General features: G+C 44.2%; 1 protein-coding gene across 3 annotated transcripts in view; it reads left to right on the top strand.

Moving 5' to 3' along the window:
• The window catches only part of LOC126336359 (PRL-1 phosphatase), a 565928-nt gene that overhangs the window by 504675 nt on the left and 34740 nt on the right, over positions 1-26513 (top strand). The gene's annotated exons all lie outside the window — the stretch shown is intronic.

Genomic DNA, 26513 nt, shown 5'->3' with positions numbered 1-26513 from the left:
ACATCCGTGCGTCAATGGCTTAGGAAGCAGAGCTGTGATTTTTACCGTGCTGGGATACATGCCCTTGTTCAAAGATGGACCAAAACTGTAGAGATGGGCGGAGATTACATTGAAAAATGACAAAATGATCCTCAATGTTGTGATTTTCAACCTATGTAATTGCATTTAAATTTCCTGACAATTAAACGTAGAAAAAAAATAGGAGGCATTACTTTTTGACTGACCCTCGTACTTTAGATAGTAAGCGTAAGTGTGGTACTAAGTCAAATGCCTGTATGAAATCAGGAAATCATGCAGTTGACTGACTGCCTTCATCCATGGCTTTAAAGATGTCAAGTGAGGAAAATAAGTAATCTGTGAAGTTGGCAGCTGTGGGTGTGTTTATTTGCTATTGATTTCGGTCGTTTTAATGTACAAACGGTAGTATCTCATTGTCACAGTGCTTCAAGAAGAAGATGAAACACTGTTTGCTTAGAATTCGACAGCAGATAAATAAAAAACACTGCCAAATGGATGAATAAATGCTGTGCTTACTATTTCTTTAACCTGCTGTTCGCATGGTTCCCTTCGCCGATCTATGGAGCGTTTTATGTCGTTGTGTTGCTCTTTTATGGCACGCATATTGGTCGACACTTCCCAATAATAAATTGCGGGACGTGAAAGCTCTTCTCTGTGCTTGGACCTCTTCCTCCCGAACTCGTCGTCGGGAGGAGGTAAATTTACCTAGACTCCGGAAAGGGCACTGCCTTTTTAGCCATCGACATCTTGTAAGTGGCGATCCTTCCCCACTCTGTCCCCCTGCTCTCAGCTGTGGACGGTGAGACACCTTTTACTTGAGTGCTCCTATTTTACTCTGTTACGCGCCCGTCTCCACCTGTCGCCTGATGTATCTTCCATTTTATCAGATGACACGCGATCAGCCGATCGCGTTCTCGAGTTTCTTAGTGCAAGTAAGATAACGTCAGTCCTTTGAAGCTCTTTTTGGGGACAAACAACCCACCACCCCCTTCTATAATGGTTTTTAAGCTTTCCTTCTGTTTTTTTTTAGTTTCCCCACTTTTTTGAGTTTAGCTCCCATTGCTGCCGGTTTCCAGTTCGGTTTTTTACCTTTCCCTAAGCCACAGAACGGGCGCTAATGACCGTAGCAGTTTTTCGCCCTAAAACCATAACAAAAACAGCATTTATCCTCCATAGCGCAATATTAACAGCGGACTTCCGCATTTTCCAGCAGTACGGAAACGAGAGAAATTTCTTAGACATCTGTTCACGATTGTGGCAGGACGAATGTGTGGTCGGATTTCCTTCCTAGGGCTGCAGTCATGCATCGATTACGTCCAGATATAGCTGCGCTTTTGTGCCCGTCTGCTGTGCCGGAATCGACTAAAGGCGCCGTTCGCGGTCTTTGACTGCCTCGGCTCACGCACAAAGCCTCGCTATGGGCTAGGTGCGAGCTGCCTGCTCGGTTTGGGACAGCCACCACTAGCTGTCCTTCGCTTCCACAGCAGCGACGGGCGAACCGATCGAAGCGAAAGGGGAACTGTATAGACTCACGCCGCCGTTTTTTTTTTTTTTTTTTTTTCACTATGGAGAACAACCTGCATTAAGTACCACCACCACAGCTCATCATGGTGTTCTGTTCATGTTCCCTTGCTTGCTGCCTGGAAATGATTGTGATTCCTCTACCATGCTAGTCGTCTTCAGTAGCTCCTTCCTGCCGTTGAGGCACCACCCGACTTCTCCTTCCCCGTGGAGTGCTGAAAGTAAGTCCACTATCAGAGTATTAATGTATGAGCCTCCATTTTGTACGGCTAAGCCAATATATGGGCGCCACCAGAAATGCAAATTTGAACGTGCGTAGATGATAGCCAAAGCTGCAGGTTACGCTGTCGTATTTCACCACCAATGCCACCTTCGCAATGTCCTCGGTGCTTTGTCAGCCGTGGTCAGAATAGTGTTGTGTGTGCACGATGTCGGGAGATAAGTGAATTCGAACGTGAGCAGATTGGTCGTACTCTCACGATGTGTTCTCTCGTCACCAAGATAGCCGAAGTGTTTGGGTTTGGAAGAGACACCATATCGAAGATTTCTGCCGCATACAGGGAAAACGAAAAATCATCTTCCACTGAGTTACGATGCTGAAGAAAGTGTGTACAGTGGTCATAGCAGACGTTCTCTGAACAGGATTGTGGCGAAAAATAAGGCGTTAACAGTTGCTAAAGCCACTGCAGAACTTAGAGGTCGCGAGTGCGGCATTGTCAGCACGAAAACAACACGAAGGGAATTTCAGAGGCAGATAATTGCAGGATGAGCTGGAAATCCAAAACCACTCATCAGCGATGCAAAGCCCTTAAGAGGAAAACGTGGTGCCGAAGACATAGAAGCCTGGAGTATGTAGCAGTGGAAGAATGTCACTAGGTCGCATCAGTCACGTTGCTCGCAATTTCCAACTTCTCGCAGAGTTTGCTTGAAAAGAGTGAAACACGGCAGGTGTTCGGTGGTGATGTGTTTCTCTCTGAGCCCCGTAGTTGCAATGATATCGTAACGGGAACGATGCGGGAGACCCGCACCGCCGACTAGGCAAGTTCCAAGCGGAGGTGGTTTGCCATTGCCTTCCTCCGACAGTACTCGGGGTGGATGATGATGATGATGATGATGATGATGATGATGATGATGATGATGATGATGATGATGATGATACAGCAACACCGTCATCTCGAGGCAGAGAAAATCCCTAGCCCCGCCAGGAATCGAACCCGGGACTCCGTTCGCGGGATGCGAAAACGCTACCGCAAGACCACGAGATGCGGACTCCGTAATTACAATGCAAGGTTACATTACTGGCGAGGGATGAGAGACCAGTTTGTCAGATTTGGTACGCCACGTCGTACAATGTTCGTTCAGCAATGGTGATGCTGTATTCCAGGACGAGATGGCCGTTCTTTCCACTGCTGGCCTCGTCTAGGACTGGTAGTGTCAACACGAGGGTGAATTGCCGCATCTGCGCTGGCCGCTATTTTCATCAGATATCATTATTATTGAGCTTATGTTCTCCACTTTAGGGAGAAGGGTGCGTGATCGCTATCCACCTCCATCATCATTACCTTCAGTTGGCACTATTTTGTAGGAAGAGTGGTATAAAAGTCAATTGACAACGACACAGGACTATTTATCCATTGCGTGTTGACTCGAGGCTCTTTTCAATAGCAACGTTTTTCCTACAACGAATTGGGGAAGATAATGTGTTCTGTATCTGGTGTTCCCATATTTTTGTACGCCCCTTTACATTGAGTCATTAATGAAGGAAAAAAACGCAAGAATGTCCAAGTCGCAACTTACGTTTGTTGAAAAGCAGGAATGTTGACAACAAAATTTAATTTTTTCAGCAAAGATAATACTTCTTCCTTTTTTCTTGTCGAATGAAAATACATCGAAGCGCTGCACTGGTAAAGGCATGCGTATTCGAATACGGACATACTGTAAGTAGGATGTTTAGGTTTTTTTATTGGTAACGCCGCCGCCACGTAGCGCTCTGATGAAAATCACTGGCTGTGCTGTGTGCAGTCTGAGGCTGGTTGGCATTGTTGTAATACTCGCCATTGTAGTGTTGGGCGGCTGGATGTTAACAGCTCGTAGCGTTGCGCAGTTGGAGGTGAGCCGCCAGCAGTAGTGGACGTGGGGAGAGAGATGGCAGAGTTTTGAAATTTGTAAGAAATGGTGTCGTGAACTGCTATATATTATGATTATTAAGGTGAATACATTGTTTGTTCTCTATTAAAATCTTTCATTTGCTAACTGTCCCTATCAGTAGTTAGTGACTTCCGTAGTTTGAATCTTTTAGTTAGCTGGCAGTAGTGGCGCTTGCTGTATTGCAGTAGTTCGAGTAACGAAGATTTTTGTGAGGTAAGTGATTTGTGAAACATATAGATTGTTAGTCAGGGCCATTCTCTTGTAGGGATTGCTGAAAGTCAGATTGCGTTGCGCAAAAAAATATTGTGTGCCAGTTTGAGCACAGTCTTGTATAAATTGTTCTAAGGGGACGTTTCATAATGCGTATTCCAATACATACATACATAAAGAGGCAAAATACGGCGCTGCGGTCGGCAACGCCTATATAAGACGAATAAGTGTCTGGCGCAATTGACAGATCGGCTACTGCTGCAACAATGACGGATTATCACGATTGAAATGAATTTCGAACGTGATGTCATCGTTGGCTCTCTAGCAATGGGAGGCAGCATCTCCGAGGTGGCGATAAAGTGGGGATTTTCCCGTACGATCGTTTCACGACATTGCCGTGAATATCAGGAATCCGGTAAAACATCAAATATCCGAGATGGCTGCGACCGCAAAATGATCCAGCAAGAACTGGACTAACGACGACTGAAGAGAATCGTTCAACCTGACAAAAGTGCAAAACTTCTGCAAATTGCTGCAGATTTCAATACTGGGCCATCAACAAGTGTCAGCGTGCGAACCTTTCAACGAAACATGGATATGGGCTTTTGGACCCTAAGGCCCACTCGAGTACCCTTGACGACTACACCACACACAGCTTTAGCCTCGCCTGGGCCCGTTAACACAGACATTGGACTCTTGATGACTGGAAACATGTTGCCTGGTCGGACGAGTGTCGTTTCAAATTGTGTCCAACGGATGGACGTGTATGGGTATGGAGACAACCTCATGAATCCGCGGACCCTGCATTTGAACAGGGGACTGTTGAAGTTCTTGGAGGCTCTGTACTGGCGTGGGAAGTGTGCAGTTGGAGTGATACGGGACCCCTGAAAGGTCTAGATACGAATCTGACAGGTGACATATACGAAAACATCCTGCCTGATCATCTATATCCGTTAATGCCCATTGTGCATACCGAGGGGCAATTCCAGCAGGACAGTGCGACACCCCACACGTCCAGAATTGCTACAGACCGGCTCCAGGCACTCTCTCCTGAGATTAAACACTTCTGCTGGCTACCCAACTCCCTAGACATATCTGGGATGCCTTGCAACGTGCTGTTCGGAAGAGCTCTCCAGCCCCTCGTACTGCTACGGATTTATGGACAGCCCTGCAGGATTCATGGTGTCAGTTCACTCCAGCACTACTTCAGACATTAATCGAGTCCATGCCACGTCATTTAGTGGCACTTGTACGTGCTCACGGGAGCCCTACACGATATTAGGCAGGTTTTCCCACTTTCTTTCGCTCTTCAGTATAAATTAGCTTGATACAGACATGGGAAATGCCTCATTGTCAAATAAAAAAAAAAATGTACTTCAACTGACGTTAGGCATGTTTCCGTATCAATGTATTTTGAGAACTCGCATTTCTCATGTATTGTATTTAAAATATTACACACTTCTTGTAGCATCGGTTCCATAAATTTAGATAGAAAAATGTATGGCATCTTAGGCACTGTATAACTTTAAAACGCTTGATAATGACACTTTGAAGCTCAAATCATGATCGTGTGAATGTAACACTGCAAATAAGAGTCTAATGGCGATACTGACTTTAAAGAAATATGACTGTGGCCCCATGTTATGAAAAAATTATGAAAAGTGTCAGTTTTCCCCACTAACGCACAGAAACGACTCTGCGCGCGTTATATGGAAAGGTATAGGCTAGTTCTCTGAACGGCCGCAAGTAACCTGGTGACTAGGTCGGCTCGCTGCGTGTACATACACCACGGCGACTTGAGTGCGGCGGCGTGTGCGAGACTGCGGGGCTGCCCCAGCTTGCAGCTGCGTGGGCGGCAGATGCCGCGGCTGGAGTTTACGGCGCCACCGCCACCGCCGGCCTTCCGGGAAAATCGTTCGCCGTTGGGCGGCGGCGCCGGTCCCTCCCACGCCGCGCCATCCGCCCACGGCTGGGGGCGCTCGGTCCCCTGATTCACTGCCGTTAGTCGACTTCGCAGCGCACGGGATGAAAGAGCCGAATGCATCCAGCGAAGGCTAAAAAGAAGGGATGCGCAAAATTACACACCTATATTCTTAACTGCCCCCCATGAACCATGGACCTTGCCGTTGGTGGGGAGGCTTGCGTGCCTCAGCGATACAGATGGCCGTACCGTAGGTGCAACCACAACGGAGGGATATCTGTTGAGAGGCCAGACAAACGTGTGGTTCCTGAAGAGGGGCAGCAGCCTTTTCAGTAGTTGCAGGGGCAACAGTCTGGATGATTGACTGATCTGGCCTTGCAACATTAACCAAAACGGCCTTACTGTGCTGGTACTGCGAACGGCTGAAAGCAAGGGGAAACTACAGCCGTAATTTTTCCCGAGGACATGCAGCTTTACTGTATGATTAAATGATGATGGCATCCTCTTGGGTAAAATATTCCGGAGGTAAAATAGTCCCCCATTCGGATCTCCGGGCGGGGACTACTCAGGAGGATGTCGTTATCAGGAGAAAGAAAACTGGCGTTCTACGGATCGGAGCGTGGAATGTCAGATCCCTTAATCGGGCAGGTAGGTTAGAAAATTTAAAAAGGGAAATGGATAGGTTAAAGTTATAGTGGGAATTAGTGAAGTTCGGTGGCAGGAGGAACAAGACTTCTGGTCAGGTGACTACAGGGTTATAAACACAAAATCAAATAGGGGTAATGCAGGAGTAGGTTTAATAATGAATAGGAAAATAGGAATGCGGGTAAGCTACTACAAACAGCATAGTGAACGCATTATTGTGGCCAAGATAGATACGAAGCCCACACCTACTACAGTAGTAAAAGTTTATATGCCAACTAGCTCTGCAGATGATGAAGAAATTGAAGAAATGTACGATGAAATAAAAGAAATTATTCAGATAGTGAAGGGAGATGAAAATTTAATAGTAATGGGTGACTGGAATTCGAGTGTAGAAAAAGGGAGAGAAGGAAACATAGTAGGTCAATATGGATTGGGGCTAAGAAATGAAAGAGGAAGCCGCCTAGTAGAATTTTGCACAGAGCACAACTTAATCATAGCTAACACTTGGTTTAAGAATCATGAAAGAAGGTTGTATACGTGGAAGAACCCTGGAGATACTAAAAGGTATCAGATTATATAATGGTAAGACAGAGATTTAGGAACCAGGTTTTAAGTTGTAAGACATTTCCAGGGGCAGATGTGGACTCTGACCACAATCTATTGGTTATGCCCTGTAGATTAAAACTGAAGAAACTGCAAAAATGTGGGAAATTAAGGAGATGGGACCTGGATAAACTGAAAGAACCAGAGGTTGTACAGAGTTTCAGAGAGAGCATAAGGGAACAATTGACAGGAATAGGGGAAAGAAATACAGTAGAAGAAGAATGGGTAGCTCTGAGGGATGTAGTAGTGAAGGCAGCAGAGGATAAAGTAGGTACAAAGACGAGGGCTGCTAGAAATCCTTGGGTAACAGAAGAAATATTGAATTTAATTGATGAAAGGAGAAAATATAAAAATGCAGTAAATGAAGCAGGCAAAAAGGAATACAAACGTCTCAAAAATGAGATCGACAGGAAGTGCAAAATGGCTAAACAGGGATGGCTAGAGGACAAATGTAAGGATGTAGAAGCTTATCTCACTAGGGGTAAGATAGATACTGCCTACAGGAAAATTAAAGAGACCTTTGGAGAGAAGAGAACCACGTGTATGAATATCAAGAGCTCAGATGGCAGCCCAGTTCTAAGCAAAGAAGGGAAGGCAGAAAGGTGGAAAGAGTATATAGAAGGTTTATACAAGGGCGATGTACTTGAGGACAATATTATGGAAATGGAAGAGGATGTAGATGAAGACGAAATGGGAGATTCGATACTGCGTGAAGAGTTTGACAGAGCACTGAAAGACCTGAGTCGAAACAAGGCCCCCGGAGTAGACAACATTCCATTAGAACTACTGACGGCCTTGGGAGAGCCAGTCATGACAAAACTCTACCAGCTGGTGAGCAAGATGTATGAGACAGGCGAAATACCCTCAGACTTCAAGAAGAATATAATAATTCCAATCCCAAAGAAAGCAGGTGCTGACAGATGTGAAAATTACCGAACTATCAGTTTAATAAGCCACAGCTGCAAAATACTAACGCGAATTCTTTACAGACGAATGGAAAAACTGGTAGATGCAGACCTCGGGGAGGATCAGTTTGGATTCCGTCGAAATGTTGGAACACGTGAGGCAATACTGACTTTACGACTTATCTTAGAAGAAAGATTAAGAAAAGGCAAACCTACGTTTCTAGCATTTGTAGACTTAGAGAAAGCTTTTGACAATGTTGACTGGAATACTCTTTTTCAAATTCTAAAGGTGGCAGGGGTAAAATACAGGGAGCGAAAGGCTATTTATAATTTGTACAGAAACCAGATGGCAGTCATAAGAGTCGAGGGGCATGAAAGGGAAGCAGTGGTTGGGAAAGGAGTGAGACAGGGTTGTAGCCTCTCCCCGATGTTATTCAATCTGTATATTGAGCAAGCAGTAAAGGAAACAAAAGAAAAATTTGGAGTAGGTATTAAAATTCATGGAGACGAAGTAAAAACTTTGAGGTTCGCCGATGACATTGTAATTCTGTCAGAGACGGCAAAGGACTTGGAAGAGCAGTTGAACGGAATGGACAGTGTCTTGAAAGGAGGATATAAGATGAGCATTAACAAAAGCAAAACGAGGATAATGGAATGTAGTCAAATTAAATCGGGTGATGCTGAGGGAATTAGATTAGGAAATGAGACACTTAAAGTAGTAAAGGAGTTTTGCTATTTAGGAAGTAAAATAACTGATGATGGTCGAAGTAGAGAGGATATAAAATGTAGACTGGCAATGGCAAGGAAAGCGTTTCTGAAGAAGAGAAATTTGTTAACATCGAATATAGATTTATGTATCAGGAAGTCGTTTCTGAAAGTATTTGTTTGGAGTGTAGCCATGTATGGATGTGAAACATGGACGATAAATAGTTTGGACAAGAAGAGAATAGAAGCTTTTGAAATGTGGTGCTACAGAAGAATACTGAAGATAAGGTGGATAGATCACGTAACTAATGAGGAGGTATTGAATAGGATTGGGGAGAAGAGAAGTTTGTGGCACAACTTGACTAGAAGAAGGGATCGGTTGGTAGGACATGTTTTGAGGCATCAAGGGATCACAAATTTAGCATTGGAGGGCAGTGTGGAGGGTAAAAATCGTAGAGGGAGACCGAGAGATGAGTACACTAAGCAGATTCAGAAGGATGTAGGTTGCAGTAGGTACTGGGAGATGAAGAAGCTTGCACAGGATAGAGTAGCATGGAGAGCTGCATCAAACCAGTCTCAGGACTGAAGACAACAACAACAACATTCTTAACTGCAGATTGCTAGAGATTCTGTAACGTATTCTGACTTACAAATTAACAAATTTCCTTCAGACGGAAGAGAATCTGTCCACAAATCAGCTCGGATTTAGAAAGCCCAGCTGCAGCGTGCAGTTACCTTGCACGACTTATTGCGAAGCGTGGATGAAGGGCAATAGACAAATGCCATATTCCTTTACTTCCGCAAAACATTTGACACGGTGCCCTACTGCAGACTGTGCGAACAAAGGGAATAGGTTCCCAGTTGGGAGTGGCTCGATGACTTCATAAATACAGAACCCAGAAAGTTGTCCTCGATAGCGAGTGTTCATCAGAGACAAGAGTATCTTCAGGAGTGTCCCATAGAAGTGTGGTAAAAATCCTTTTGTTTTCCGTACACTCAAATGATCTGGCAGACAGGGTGAGCAGCAGTCTCCGGCTGTTTGCCGCCGATGGTATGATGTACGGGAAGGCGTCATCGTTGAGTGGCGGCAAGAGAATACAAGACGTCTTAGTCCATATTGACAAATGATCTCATGAGTGTCAGCTTGTTCTAGACTGTAGAACCAAAGAAACTGGTACACCTGTCTAGTGTCGTGTAGGGCCCCCACGAGCACGCACAAGTGCCGCAAAACGACGTGGCATGGACTCGACTAATGTCTGAGGTAGTGCTGGAAGGAATTGACACCATGAATTCTGCAGGCCTGTCCATAAATCCGTAAAAGTTTGGGTGATGCACATCTCTTTTGAACAGCACGTTGCAAGGCATTCTAGATTCACTAAATAGTGTTCATGTCTGGGAGTTTGTTGGCCAGCGGAACTGTTTAAACTCAGAAGAGTTTCTGGAGCCAGTCTGTAGCAATTCTGGACGTGTGGGGTGTTGCAATGTCCTGCTGTTCGGAATGAACAATGGACATGAATGGATGCAGATGATAACAGGATCCTTACGTACGTATCACCTTTCAGAACCGTATCTAGACGTATCAGGGGTCGCATATCACTCCAGCTGCACACGCACCACACCGTTACAGAGCCTCAATCAGCTTGAACAGTCCCCTGCTGACATGCAGGGTCCTTGGATTCACGAGGTTGTCTCCATACCCGTACACGTCAATCCGCTCGTTAAAATTTCAAACGAGACTCGCCCGATCACGCAACACGTTTCCAGTCACCAACAGTCCAATTTTGGTGTTGACGCGTCAAGGCGAGGCCTAAAGCCTTGTGTCGTGCAACCATCAAGTGTACACGAACGGGCCTTCGGTTTCGAAAGCCCACATCGATGATGTTCCGTTGAATGTTTCGCACGCTGACACTTGCTGATGGCCAAGCATTGAAATCTGCAGCAATTTGCGGGAGGGTTGCACTTCTGTCACGTTGAACGATTTCTTCAATCGTGGTTGGTCCCGTTCTTGTAGGATCTTTTACCGGCCGCAGCTATGTCGGACATTTGATGTTTCACCGGATTCCTGATGTTCACGATGCACTCGTGAAATAGTCGTACGGGAAAATCCCCACTTCATCGCTACCTCGGAAGTGCTGTCTCTCATCGTCCGTGCACAGGCTATAACACAACGTTCAAACTCACTTAAATCTTGACAACTTTCTATTGTAGCAAGGGTAACCGATCTAACAACTGTGTCAGACACTTGTCTTATATAGGCGTCGCCGACCGCTGCACCGTATTCTGCCTGTTTACATATCTTTGTATTTGAATACGCATGCCTATGTCAGTTTCTTTGGTGTTTCAATGCAGTCCAGTCACGACGAGTTACTCTGTCGCTACGAGAAATCGTATACCCCACAATGTCTAGATTTGCTATCTAATTACAATACCACGATGAGAGACACGGTTCTAAATATGTTAATTCTAGATAAAAGCAGTCGCCAGACGGAAAATCAGGTGATTTGCTACAAATAGGGATCGCTGATAACTTCCATCCTACAAGTATGTCCCGTTTTGATAGAAAAGTTTAATAGCCGTTCATATTAAGTATTGCAGCACTAGCAATCATTCATCCGAAAGTAGTTTTTTTTCTCAATACTTCTACGACGCTGTCATTCTTGCACTGTTTCTGATCAGATTCAGTTAACATTTGGCGGCCAGAAGGGCGCATTGTTAGCGACAAACTTTACCAAGTATATCATTGGTCGTTTTATGTCAACTAGTTTCTCACATATGAGTGAATCTGATCTTTGGGTAGCACTAAAATGAACTCGTTAGATAAAGAAATGCAGTCTGCTGCGAAATTTTTGTCAGTGTCCTGGAATTTAATGTTTGGGTACCCGGCTGCAGTTAGCGTCAGTTTTAATGAGTATCTGGAATTACACTTTTTTTTATATACGTCAATGTGGAACAACTGCGACGCCAACAAAGCATTTTGTGAAAGCATCATCACTCACTCCTATCATTCTTGCGCCGTTCATGAGAAGTTTAAACGTCAACGTTTATTAGGATATCAGTAATTCTTAGTATGTTACGTGGCGTGCATTATTCTGTTTCTGCCATTTTGGATACAGTATTGAGAAATGGTTCCAAATGAACCATTAAGTTCCGTTGCATATCGTTCCAAATATGCGCAATCTACGCAATTCATACAAGTGGTTTCTTGACACGGAAGAACGAAGGAAGCATTTTCATCGTCGTGTAACAAAGGATGAACACACTATGGTCTCAAAATAGTGGGTAGGTAGCGCGGTGGTATGGGACGTGCCGGAGTAGTTCTACATCTCCATCTACGTGAGTATTGTGCTATTCACAATAAAGTGCCTGGTAGAGGGTTCAGTGAGCTACCTTCATGCTGTCTCTCTACCGTTCCACTCTCGAACGGCACGCAGGAAAAAAGAGCATTTAAATTTTTCTGTGCGAGCCCTGATTTCTCTTATTTTATCATGATTATCATTTCTCCCTATAAAGGTGGGTGCCAACAAAATGTTTTTGCAATCGGAGGAGAAAACTGATTGAAATTTCATGAGAAGAACCCGTCGCAACGAAAAACGCCTTCGTTTTAATTATTGCCACTCCAGTTCACGTATCATGTCTGTGACACTATTTCTCCTATTTCGCGATAATACAAAACGAGCTGCCCTTCTTTGTACTTTTTCAATGTCATCAGTCAGTCTCACCTGATGCGGATCCCACACCGCACAGCAGTACTCCAGAATAGGGCGGACAAGCATAGTGTAAGCAGTCTCTTTACTAGACCTGTTGCAGCTTCTAAGTGTTCTGCCAATGAATCGCGGTGTTTGGTTTGCTCTACCCACAATATTATCTATGTGATCGTTCCAATTTAGGTTATTTGTAATTGTAACCCCCTAAGTATTTAGTTTAATTTAAGCCCTCAGATTTGTGTGACTTACCGCGTAATCGAAATTTAGCATATTTCTTTTAGTACTCATGTGAATAACTTCACACTTTTATTTACTCAGGGTCAATTGCCACTTTTCGCACCATACAGATATCTAAATCATTTTGCAAGTCGTTTTGATCATCTGATTACTTTATAAGACGGTAAATGGCGGCAGCATCATCTGCAAACAATCTAAGACGGCTACGCAGATTGTCTCCTATGTCGTTTGTATAGATCAGGAACAATAGAGGGCCTGTAACACTTCCGTGGGGAACGCCGGATATTACTTCTGTTTTACTCGATGACTTTCCGTCTATTACTACGAACTGTGACCTTTCTGACAGGAAATCACGAATCCAGTCGCACAACTGAGGCGATAATCCGTAGGCACGCAGTTTGGTTAGAAGACGCTTGTGAGGAACGGTGTCGAAAGCCTTCTGGAAATCTAAAAATATGGAATCAATTTGACATCCGCTGTCGATAGCACTCATTACTTCATGAGTATAAAGAGCTAGTTGTGTTTCACAAGAACGATATTTTCTGAATCCGTGCTGACTATATATCAATAAATCGTTTTCTTCGAGGTACTTCATAATGTTCGAATACAGTATATGTTCTAAAATCCTACTGCAATCGACGTTAGTGACATAGGCCTGTCATTCAGCGGACTACTACTTCCCTTATTCGGTATTGGTGTGACTGAGCAATTTTCCAGTCTTTAGGTGCGGATCTTTCTATGAGCGAGTGGTTGTATATAATTGCTAAATATGGAGCTATTTTATCAGCATACTCTGAGAGGAACCAGACTGGTTTACAATCTGGTCTGGAGGCCTTGCCTTTATTGATTTAAGCTCCTTTGTTAGACTGAGGATATCTACTTCTATGTTTCTCTTCTTGGCAGTTGTTCTTGATTGGAATTCAGGAATATTTTCTTAGACTTCTTTGGTGGAGGAGTTTCGGAAAATCCTGTTTAATAAGTCTGATTTAGTGGCACTGTCATCAGTGACTTCACTGTTATCGCGCAGTGAAGGTGTTGATTACGTCTTGCTACTGGTGTGCTTTATGTAGGACCAGAATCTCTTCGGCTTTTCTGCCAGATTTCGAGACGGAACTTCGTTGTGGAAATTACTAAAAGCATCTCGCATCGAAGTACACGCTATATTTCGAACTTCTGTAAAACTCTGCCGGTCTTGGGGATTCTGTGTTCTTTTAAATTTGGCATGCTTTTTTCGTTGCTTCTGCAAGATACGCACGTTCACAATGCAGCTGTAAGTTTTCTGACATAGAACACACGATTCCTCTGGAGCAAAGATTCTTTGCCGTAGACTCGCAAAGGTAGAGCTGATACGCTCCAAAGGTTGAATCCGGTGCTGCCAGTTGTCTCTCTAGGAGTGCTACAGATGTGCACGGGACTTTGACCTTAGCTCCAGTGACGATAAGCAACCGCTTGGTGGAGAAGGCGCTTGCAAATGTAGGCCTCAACAGGGCTCTCGCTACTCAAGAGTGGAAGCAAACAAAAGCAAGGGTGTGTTACTAAGGCTGCTCTTATCTCCTACACGGCCTTTGTAAATAGCCTCCAGGCAACTGGGAAATAGTTCCAATCAAAGTCTATTAGGGGGAAGAGAAATATTAGTCAGGGACCTAGTGGTAGGTTGGCTGGCGTACATATGTTTATCTCGGAGTGGTGTTGTGGAGAGCCCTCATGCTGTTGTCCCGAAAATTTTTTGCTTCTTATCAAGTTAGGTGACGCATCGGTCAGCACACGCCGCTTGCATTCGGGAGGTTGACGGCGGCGGTTCAAATCCACACGCCCGTCGTGTTTCCGCGATTTCCGTTGATCGCTTAAGACGGTCTCTCGGATCTGTGCTCTCTGACCTCGTCGTCGACAGGACGCTGAAACAAAATCATCTTTCCTTGTTTTTTGTTTCCGTGCATAATGATGCTCACGATTTACAGCTGTAAAGACTGCTTATGTTTTGGTTTGTAACCACACTGATGTTACGTGTTAATCGTAATACCATTCCACAAACTAGTTAGCTTGCGTTAAAGTTTCAAGTGGTAATACGGTATCACTCCGCTCAGTATGGAATTGATTATTAAAACGACTGAATTGTTTAGACAGTAAGCTAACCTGAGCGTTCTCAAAAGTTACCTGCGTAGCACTATTGTGGCCTTAGTGTTCTCTCGGAGGCTGTTCGCACTGTGGCTATTATTTTCAAATCGATAATAGCAGAATGGCGTGTGCTGCATGCAAATCGGCGCCTCCGGTGATTTCTGCGACCTTGAGTAGTTACAACAGTTTTTTTCTGACATTTTTCTAAGAAAAAAAGCAGTTGATACAATTCGTCCCAAAGAGCGGTATTTGAAAAAATGACATATGAAAATGGGGGGGGGGGGGGTCGTTAGCGTGTCTAACAAACAGGAAGAATGGAAAAGCTTTTCGGTTTGCCGATAACATTATAGTTCCAACAGAAACTGCAAAGACTTGAGAGACCAGTTGAACGGAATGGACAGTGTCTTGAAAAGATGTTATGAAATGCAGTTAAATTAAAAGCGGCGATGATGTGACAATTAGGAAATGAAATTACAGAAACAGTTGTACACTAGTCGTGCTATTTGAGGAATAAAATAAGTGAAATAAGTGATGACCAAAGTAAAGTAAAGTAGAGGAGGAGGAGGAGGGGAGAGAGAGAGAGAGAGAGAGAGAGAGAGAGAGAGAGAGATGCAGACTGGTAACAGCGAGTAGAAAAAGTCCCAAACAGAAATTAGTTAACAATAGAAGTTTCAGTGTTTGGAAGACTTTTTCCGAAGGTGTCCGGAGTGAAGCCGTTTACAGAAGTAAAACGTGAACGATGAACAGTTTAGACAAGAAGAGAACAGAATCTTTTGAAATGATGCTACAGAAGAATGCTGAGGATTAGATAAGTACATTGGATAACTGATGTGGTGCGGAATCGAATAGGAGAAAAAAGAAATTTTTGGTACAGTCCGAAATTCCTTCACCAAATTTGGCAAAGTAAATATCCCACGGTTCGAATCAAGAGCAGTTTCCAAAATGACTAACTTTGAAGTAGACAACCTCGGTGAAGCGAAGCAGCGGAACACTAGAAGATTGCACAAGTCACACAAATACTCAAGAAAGGCAACAGGAGTAATCCGCTGAATTACAGACATATGTCATTGAAGTCAATTTGCAGTAAGATTTTAGAACGTATACTGACTGTGTTCGAACATTATGAATTACTTCGAGGAAAACTATATTAACAAATGGTTAGTAAGGATTCGGAAAATACCCTTCTTGTAAAACACAACTCTCTCTTCATTCGCACGAAGTTATAAGTTCTTTCGACAGGAGATCTTGAATCTTCTCTAATTGATTACATATTTCTTAGGTTTCCGGAAGCCTTTTGACACTGTTCCTCCCAGCAGCTTGAAGTCAAATTACGCTCCTATGGAAAATCGTCTCAATTATGTGACTGGATTCGTGGTTTCCTATCAGAGGTCACAGTTCATAGTAACTGACGGAAAGTAATACAGTAAAGTATAAGTGATACCTGGCGTTTGTGTTATAGGTCCTCTGTTCTTCCTAATCTACAAAAAAGTTTAAAGATGCAATCTGAATAGCCCCCTTAGGTTGTCCGCAGATGATGCTTTCATTTACCTTTTACTTGTCTGTATAGTGCAAAAGTGGCAACTGACTCTGAAATGAAACGTTTGAGGTCATACACATGAGTACCAAAAAGAATCCGTTAAATTTCGGTTACAGGATAAATCACATAAATCTAAAGACTGCCTAGTCAAGTACATAGCGAGGCATTACAATTACGAACAACTTAAACTGGAATTATCACACAGAAAATGTTGTTGTGAAGGAGGACCAAAGACTGAGTTTACTGGCAGACCACTTACGAGATGGAACAGGTTACGAAAGGGACTCAGTAAACTATACTTAGCGTCCTTTTCTGGAGTGTTGCTGCGCGGTGTCTGGAATCCATATCAGATAGGTTTGACGGATGACGTCGATAAAGTTCAAAGTACAGTTGATTTTGTGTTGTCGCCAAAAAAGGAAGTGAGTGTTGCGGATATAATACGGGAATTGCATTGGCAGTCATTGAAGCAAAGGAGCTTATCGATGCGGTGAGATCTTTTCAGGAAATTTCAATCACCAACTTTCTGCTTCAAATGCGAAACTATTTTCTTGACCCTGACTTACATAGGGAAAAATGGTCATCTTAATAAAATAAACCAGAGTTCGCATTGAAAGATTGTGTTCATTCTTTCGTGCGACGTTAGAAAGCAAAACGGTAGAGTTGTAGTTTGAAGGTGGTCTGATGAACACCCTGTCAGGCACTTGGATGTGAATTACAGAGCAGTCATGTAGATGTAGACGTACAACTTGTCTAAAAGAAGGGATCGTTTGGTTGAAGACTCCTTGAGGCATGAGGGAATAGTTTGGTGAGACAATGCCTATATGAATATTAAGCACCTGGCTAAACCAAAACTCGCGAGCGGTCTCCTTGGGCAAAGACAACTCCTTTGGCAATAATACAAAAAAAATAATAATCCCCTCGGATGATGGTAATGAGAGCAGTCTGAAGTGTATTATGCTGCGGCAGGATTCTTTGAATCGCAAATGGATAGCGGCTTGAAATTATACAGGAGCGACGTAGCTGGACTGTTGGATGTGAGGGCGGACGTTCTGTGAAATGTCCCGCTAACCGAAGCCACGTGTGTGCCGTGTGCTGCGGTGCGGTGCTCGGGTCAGTAATTACTGCCGGTCGCTGCTTGTCGCTCAGCACAGGGGTGTCCATCTGCTCGAGGGCGCGGTCCAGCCTGTCGAAAACGCTCGCGCTCTCTCTCTCTCTCTCTCTCTCTCTCTCTCTCTCTCTCTCTCTAGCTACAGTGCCCCACCGATGTGACAGAATTGACGTCCTGAAACATAGTCTTAGTAGTAATAGTATGTAGCTGTTGATGCCCTTACGCGCAGGCTGTCTAGACTGCAGCCAACATGGCCCTCCCTCTCCCCACACCACAGAAATTTAAATAACAAAATGTCTCTCGTACTCGGGCAGGAGTTCTCTTGCAAATGACGTAGGCAAATTTGTTCTGTAGGCTTCTTCGGCTGGATGTTTCAGTGGAAGAATCATATGAGTTAGGTCAATGTACCTGTCAAATCCCGCACTCATTTGGATCAAACTTCCAGTGGCACCCATTCAAGTCGCTACTATTCTTCAGAACGATCAATGGAATTCAAACAGTTTGAAGCAAGATAAATTTCACAGAAAGCAAATTTATTCGGTGCCGCAATTCTTTCTAAACAAGAGCCATAAACTTTCTTCCTGCTGCCAGGCGCAGGTTATTGAGTTCTTGGAGTTGATAGATAAAATTTTAAGAAAACCCTTTATTCGTCAAGACAGATTGAGGGGAACGTACATGATTCAAGATCCATACGGTGTGATGTCACGTGGTCAACGTCAGACTTTTTTGGTGGGAAATATCTACATCTATATCAATACTCCACAAGCTACCTGAGGGTACTCCTGGCACCACTAACTTATCACCCCTCCCTTCCAACCACTTCGCCGGCCGCTGTGGCCGAGCGGTACTAGGCACTACAGTCCAGAACCGCGCTGTTGCTGCGGTCGCAGTTTCGAATCCTGCCTCGGGCATGGATGTGTGTGATGTCCTTAGGTTAGTTAGGTTTAAGTAGTTCTACGTCTAGGGGATTGATGACATCAGATGTTAAGTCCCATAGTGCTTAGAGCTATTTGAACCATCATACCACTCCCGTGTTCCACTCGCGAATGGCAAGTGGGAAGAAAGGTTTGGCGGTAAACCTCTGTATTCGATCTAATTTCTCGAATTTTTTCCAGCGTGGTTATTTCTCGAGATGTGTGTGAGAGGAAGTAATCTGTTGCTCGACTCGTCCCAGAATGTATTCTCTAAAAGTAAACCTCTCTGTCATGCACATCGCCTCACTTATCTGCCACTAGAGTTTAACCATCTCGGGAACGATCTTCTGACGAAACGCGCCGCTCTTCGTTGGATCTTCTCTCTGTCTTGTTTCAGTCCTACTTCGCAAGAGTCCCAAACTGATGAACGATATTGAAGAATCGGTTAAACGAGCGGATTGTAACCCACTTCCTTCGTGTAGGAGTTAAATTTCCTTAAGATCCTTCCTATGAATTTGTCTCACGTCTGTCATTCCTACTATTTGCTTTGTGTGGTGGTTCCGTTTACGTTCGCCCTCAATAGTTACTCCTAGATATTTTACTGTACATGGTATTTCCAGCAATTTGTCATCAATAATGAAGTTATGTGGTGGTGGATTTATTTTCTTATGTATGCGCAGTATGTTACATTTACTTGCGTTCAGGGTCAACTGCCATAGGCTGCACTATTCACCAATTCTCTGGAGGTAATTGTGAAAATCGTCGCTGTCTCCTGGCGTTGCAGCTCTCCTCGAGACAAACGCATCATCTGCCAACGGTCTGAGTTTCCGACGGTTTCTACTTTATCATTTATATACATAGTAAACAGTTAACGACCCTATCACACTTCTGTGAGGTATTCTAAAATTACCTTAACATTTGTCGGTTTTGTTCGGCTAAGAGCAACCTTTTGAGTTCTATCTGCAAGGAAGTCTTGAATCCACTCACAAATCGGCTCCGATACTCGGTAAGTCGCGCTAAACGGCAGTGCGGGACTGTGTCAAATGTCTCACTGAAGTCGAGGAACCCGGTGTCAACCTCAGCTCCGTTGTCTATAGCGCCATGGATCTCATGGAAGAACAGAGCTTATTGAGTTTAGGAAGATCTTTGATTGCGGAACCCGTGTTAATTTTTACAGAAGAGATTTTCCCCCTCCAAAAGCGTCATAATTCTTGAGCAAAAACAGTTCCATAATTCTACAGCAGGTTGTCAACTATATGGGCCTATCATGATGTGCATCTGTGACATTTGTTGATCTGGTTTGTATTTGCAAACACGAAAGTGTTTCCTGTAAAAAATGTTTTTGTGCGATAGCTATACAAAGGGTACTAGGAAAGTTCTGCAGTACAGCTTTATTTATTTTTTTTTGAAGTAATTTCCACCGCATTGAATACATCTCTCCATCCTGCGAAACCATTGTGCCAAGCCTTCTGAAGGTTCTCATCACTTGAAAACTGCTTTCCTTTCAGCTTCATTTTCACATGTGCGAATAGCGCAAAGTCACAAGGAGCAAGGTCTGGGCCGTCAGTAGGTTGCTCAAAAAAGTTTTCCTGTGCCCCGCAAATATTCGGTGCATACTTTGGCGCTGCGAGTTGGAGTGTTATCGTGATGGAGGAACAGTGTGTCCATTCTTGAATTTGGTCGCAACTTCTTCAAAGACTGGATGACTTTGGGCAGGCACTGCTCAGTGTACTACTTAGATGTAACTGTCTTCCGTGTGTCCAAAATAACACCCTCCACAATTCCACTCGATTTGGAAAAAAAATAATCCCTTTCCTTCTTTACTGATAGGGGTTTTCTGACATCTACGGGAGTGTCATCTCCAAAGACTCAGACGTTCTTTTGAGACGTAGTCGGCACATAATAGTACAGCCAAGTCTCGTCACCTGTTACGATGTTATTCACATTCTGAGACTACCCCTTAAAAAACTTCAACATCTCCAGGCACCAAGTCACAGGTCGTGTCATCTGCTCACAGATGATCATGCAGAATCGAACGAATTGCTGGTGCATTTCGTCCTAAGGCATCCTCTATGTGCTTATAGGTCACTCGCCTGTCTCCGTCTGCCCGAATCTCACTTCGTAACCACGATGCCATAGCAAGCACTCAAACTAACCCTGTTAGTGAACCCCTGCGCTTACAGACGTGGCACAGCGGCTACAATGAAAGTATGGATTATTTTCAGAACACAGCGACAATCAAAGTCTCCAACTTACTGCAAAACTCTCGTAGTATCCTTTGTACTACCACCAATTGGAAACAACTTTAAAAAATTGTCAAGATCCATATTACACCATTATGTCGCTTTCAGGCGCTTTTGTAGGCGAACGACGACGACGTAATAGGAAAGAAAATCATCGCGTAAATCATAAATTCTACAGGAACATTTCATCTACATCTACATCTACATGACTACTCTGCAATTCACATTTAAGTGCTTGGCAGAGGGTTCATCGAACCACAATCATACTATCTCTCTACTATTCCACTCCCGAACAGCGAGCGGGAAAAACGAACACCTAAACCTTTCTGTTCGAGCTCTGATTTCTCTTATTTTATTTTGATGATCATTCCTACCTATGTACGTTGGGCTCAACAAAATATTTTCGCATTCGGAAGAGAAAGTTGGTGACTGAAATTTTGTAAAAAGGTCTCGCCGCGACGAAAAACGTCTATGCTGTAATGACTTCCATCCCAACTCGTGTATCATATCTGCCACACTCTCTCCCCTATAACGCGATAATACAAAACGAGCTGCCCTTTTTTTGCACCCTTTCGATGTCCTCCGTCAATCCCACCTGGTAAGGATCCCACACCGCGCAGCAATATTCTAACAGAGGACGAACGAGTGTAGTGTAAGCTGTCTCTTTAGTGGACTTGTTGCGTCTTCTAAGTGTCCTGCCAATGAAACGCAACCTTTGGCTCGCCTTCCCGACAATATTATCTATGTGGTCCTTCCAACTGAAGTTGTTCGTAATTTTAACACCCAGGTACTTAGTTGAACTGACAGCCTTGAGAATTGTATTATTTATCGAGTAATCGAATTCCAACGGATTTCTTTTGGAACTCATGTGGATCAGCTCACACTTTTCGTTATTTAGCGTCAACTGCCACCTGACACCATACAGCAATCTCTTCTAAATCGCTTTTCAGCTGATACTGGTCTTCGGATGACCTTACTAGACGGTAAATTACAGCATCATCTGCGAACAGTCTAAGAGAACTGCTCAGATTGTCGCCCAGGTCATGTATATAGATCAGGAACAGTAGAGGTCCCAGGACGCTTCCCTGGGGAACACCTGATATCACTTCAGTTTTAAACGATGATTTGCCGTCTATTACTACGAACTGCGACCTTCCTGACAGGAAATCACGAATCCAGTCGCACAACTGAGACGATACCCCATAGGTCCGCAGCTTGATTAGAAGTCGCTTGTGAGGAACGGTGTCAAAAGCTTTCCGGAAATCTAGAAATACGGAATCAACTTGAGATCCCCTGTCGATAGCGGCCATTACTTCGTGCGAATAAAGAGCTAGCTGCGTTGCACAAGAGCGATGTTTTCTGAAGCCATGCTGATTAAGTATCAATAGATCGTTTCCTTCGAGGTGATTCATAATGTTTGAATACAGTATATGCTCCAAAACCCTACTGCAAACCGACGTCAATGATATAGGTCTGTAGTTAAATGGATTACTCCTACTACCCTTCTTGAACACTGAAGAGCCAAAGAAACTGGTACACCTGCCTAATATCGTGTGGCGTCCCCACGAACACGCAGAACTGCCGCAACCCGACGTGGCATGGATTTGACTGTCTGAAGTAGTGCTGGAGGTAACTGAACCGTGAATCCTGCAGGGCTGTCCATAAATCCGTAAGAGTACGAGGGGCTGGAGAGCTCTTCCGAACAGCACGTTGCAAGGCATCCTAGATATGCTCGATAACGTTTGTCTGGGGAGTTGGGTAGCCAGCGGAAGTGTTTAATCTCAGGAGAGAGTGCCTGGAGCCGCTCTGTAGCAATTCTGGACGTGTGGGGTGTCGCACTGTCCTGCTGGAATTGCCCCTCGGTATGCACAATGGACATTGACGGATATAGATCATCAGGCAGGATGTTTTCGTATATGTCACCTGTCAGATTCGTATCTAGACCTTTCAGGGGTCCCGTATCACTCCAACTGCACACTTCCCACGCCAGTACAGAGCCTCCACGAGCTTGAACAGTCCCATGCTGACATGAAGCGGATTCATGAGGGTTTCTCCATGCCCGTACACGTCCATCCGCTCGATATAATTTGAAACCCGACTCGTCTGACCGGGCAACATGTTTCCAGTCAGGAGCAGTTTAGTGTCGGTGTTGACGGACTCAGGCGAGGCCTAAAGCTATTTGTGGTGTAGTTATCAAGCGTACACAAATGGGCCTTCGGCTCGGAAAGTCCATAGCGATGACGTTTCGTTCAATGGTGCGAACGCTGACACTTGTTGATGGCCCAGCATTGAAATCTGCAGCAATTTGAGGAAGGATTGCACTTCTGTCAGGTTCCGGCCATCCTGATTTAGATTTTCCGTGATTTCCCTATTTCGCTCCAGGCAAATGCCGGGATGATTCCTTTGAAAGGGCACGGCCGACTTCCTTCCCAGTCCTTCCCTAGTCCGATGAGACCGATGACCTCGCTGTCTGGAGGTCTCCCCCAAACAACCCCCAACCCTCATATTCACAATATACTCATGAAACAGTCGTACTGGAAAATCCCCACTTCAGCGCTACCTCGGAGAGCTGTGTCCCATCGCTCGTGCCCAGAGTGTAACACCACGTTCAAACTCACTCAAATCTTGATAACGTGCCATTGTAACTGCTGTAACTGATCTAACAACTGCGCTAGACACTGGTCTTATAATAGGCGTTGCCTACCGCAGCCCTGTATTCTGCCTGTTGTATTTGCATACGCCTCCTGCCTATACCAGTTTCTTTGGCGCTTCAGTGTGTATAGTTATTTAACAAATCTTAAATGCTCGATTATTACTCGAAAATCGCTCAAAAACGTTATTTTTGTCGGTCAGGTGCTACAAACACTTCCCTGATTGGGAAGGTTCAGCCTTGGTGTCAGTAGATCCTAAATTCGGCCCTGGTTGTTTTTAGTACGTTTTAGCGCACCTTTTTGGTGATGGAGAGAGGACTTCGCAGAACAGCAGTTAAGCCTCGATTCGCTGTGCTGAGCCTGAAGGCGGGGCGCGGCTTTGCAGACGAAGAGCTGGCAGAAGCTGAGGCTAATTTTGTATGCAGGCCCGGGCGCGGAGTTCGGCACTCAGGAAGTGCATAGCCCGGCCGCTGAGAGCTGACCAACGTTTCGCGGCGAAAGTTACTTCGCCGTACTGCTGCCGGTTTAGTGGGATGCTAGCTCAATAAATCTCCTCCTCGGCCAGCGAGTGCTAATGCCCTGACTTTTATTTATGCGCGGTGTACAATTTGAGTGAAGCGAGACGACGCGAACTTGAGTTGGTCTGAATGGCTCACGAGATTGCGTGCCAGGCGCATGGAACAATATATCGCAGCAGGTGAGCCGACATTCATCGGTCCCCGAGCCGCTCTGTCTCTGGTGCAAAGGCAGATAATGGCCATTTCATGAACTGGTTAGCAGTGACTATCGAAGATTGTCTGCGAAACATCTGAAACATGCACGCTTGTATAAGTACTCGTAATAGATCAGTTGTTGGGGCTTTTGTAATTGGGAAGAGGAAGAAAGCGGACGCTGCGATTCGAAATAAGAAGTGAGGCGTAGAGGCCGACACTACGAACAAACGAGGTTTTTTCCTTAATCCAGGAGAGAAGTGTACCAGAGAGAACAGGGCACAATCAATGTCCTGTAAAGTAGAACCCACCAACCTGCAAATCGTCCTTAAAGGATAACTGTCAAGTAAGGCTACTAAAGAATGTTACACCGAAAATGAGTATATGATGTCGAATCAACCACATTTCACCCGTCCAGTTTCCAAACTTATTTTATTTGGCTACCAGTTACCGCGATTTACTGCTGTAAGTAGGCTGTTTAGGTTTTTATGTTGGTAACGCCACGTAGCGCTCTGTATGAAAATCACTGACTGTGCTGTGTGCATTGTTGGAATATTCGCTATTGTAGTGTTGCGCAGTTGGAGGTGAACCGCCAGCAGTGGTGGATGTGGAGAGAGAGAGAGAGAGAGAGATGCCAAAGTTTTGAGAGGTTGGGCGGACAATCTGGACGTGTGTCCGCCAGAAAACGGAAATTTGTAAAGATGGACACTACACCAGCGAATATTCCAACAATGCGTACCAGCCACAGACTGCATACAGCACAGTCAGTGATTTTCATACAAAAAAGGCGTTACCAACATAAAAATCTAAACAGCCTATTTACACTACGTCATCTTCAGACTCTGACCGCCGTGTAGGAAGATTCCACTCCGGTTCAGGTCAAAACAGTGGCCAGCGTTCGAATACTGGTATTAGTAGATTTCTGGTTTCTACAGCAATCACTGCAATCACCTAAAGTGATTGCTGAAACTGATAGCCAAATAAAGTAAGTCTCGAAACCGGACGGATGAAAGGTGTTTCACATCCTGTATCGAACAGCCGAGTCCAGCAACCATCTCTGTAAAGATGGACATACAGAAAATTAGTATGGCCGGACGGACGTAATTTGAGCCTCAGTAAAACTTTGCCGCCACCCGCCGCTCTGCAATACACCCAGAGAGAATCAGATTATCAGCCGATCATTACATGAAGTAGAAGTAACTCAAAGATGTTAAGAGTGATCTTGCAAACTTTCCGGTTCATTTGTCAATAATCCCAACGTAGGTGAGTTGGAATCTCGCTTAAAACATGGATGAGGGTCCAAATATGCAGTTACTGAAAATGTCTTAGAATGCGGTTCGTAAACAACGGATTCCAACTAAAGTGTGAGACACCTACGGAATTTCCCAAGATCAAATTTATTTTGGAAAAACATTCAGAACAACGTATTTTCATTATTGCACGCTCGAACATAAATTTCACAAGATACAATCAAAGAAGAAGAAATGAAAGAAAAATAATTGTCTTGAGGGTATTTTCGTTTTGTAGTTGCAGCCAAAAAAACTTAGTTTTTTCCACCAGACGCGTTTCGCTTTATTCAGGTAAAGCATAATCAATAGTGGTGGTTTCCGCCCGATTTCTCGCCTACATCGCAAAATGCCATCTGCTAGCACATCGCTGATTGTTTTTCTTCTTTGGACACTGACAGAGAACAGTTTTTCTTCGCTCTTCAGAACTGTGCATTTTTTATGTTTTACACGGCTCGCTTTTTCGCACACCAGTGTTTTCTGTTAGTTTTTATACTTCTAAAAACAAACAGAAAACAGTGCTGTGCGAAAGAGTGTGCTATGTGAAACATAAAAAATGCGTAGTTCTGCAAAGCAACTAAAAATTAGACTACAACAATAGGGATTATCTGAGCCGTCTAAGGCGCTGCAGTCATGGACTGTGCGGCTAGTCCCGGCGGAGGTTAGTCGGTGTGTGTGTGTGTGTGTGTGTGTGTGTGTGTGTGTGTGTGTGTGTGTGTGTGTCCTTAGGATAATTTAGGTTAAGTACTGTGTAAGCTTAGGGACTGATGACCTCAGCAGTTAAGTCCCATAAGATTTCACACACATTTGAACTTCAACTATAAGAGTCTGAAGAAGAGAAACATTGAACAATGTGCTAGCAGACAGCATTTCCCCGATGTAGGCGAGAAACCAACGGAAATCACCACCTCTAGTTATGCTTTACCTCAAAGCGAAACGCGTCTTGTGAAGAAATACATATTTTTTTGCAATTGCAACGACAGACCGAAAATAGCCTAAAAATTGAAAAACAACTACGGACAATATGGCCACACAAACGAAGAAGAAGAAGAAAAAATTACATGTGTAATTTTGTATCGTTACTATCAAGTGATGAGAATCGTTGTTGTTAAAACGGAAAAATCTTTTTCCTACCTCACGGAAAGATATATTCAACAGTAGCAAAATAGCCCTGACATTGCAGTGGATGGTAGTTCATGTTTAATAAGAGTGCTTGTTGTAAATATGGTGCACCTCCTGTGTCAGAAGCAGCAGCAGCCGTGCTGACTTCGGTCTGAAGTTGAGAGAGGGAATCGCTTTACAATTTGGAGACTGAAATCCAACACTTTCGGG

This window comes from Schistocerca gregaria, chromosome 2, assembly GCF_023897955.1.
Source record: "Schistocerca gregaria isolate iqSchGreg1 chromosome 2, iqSchGreg1.2, whole genome shotgun sequence".
Classification (NCBI taxonomy): Eukaryota; Metazoa; Arthropoda; class Insecta; order Orthoptera; family Acrididae; genus Schistocerca; species Schistocerca gregaria.
This window is presented reverse-complemented; position numbering and strand designations above follow the sequence as displayed.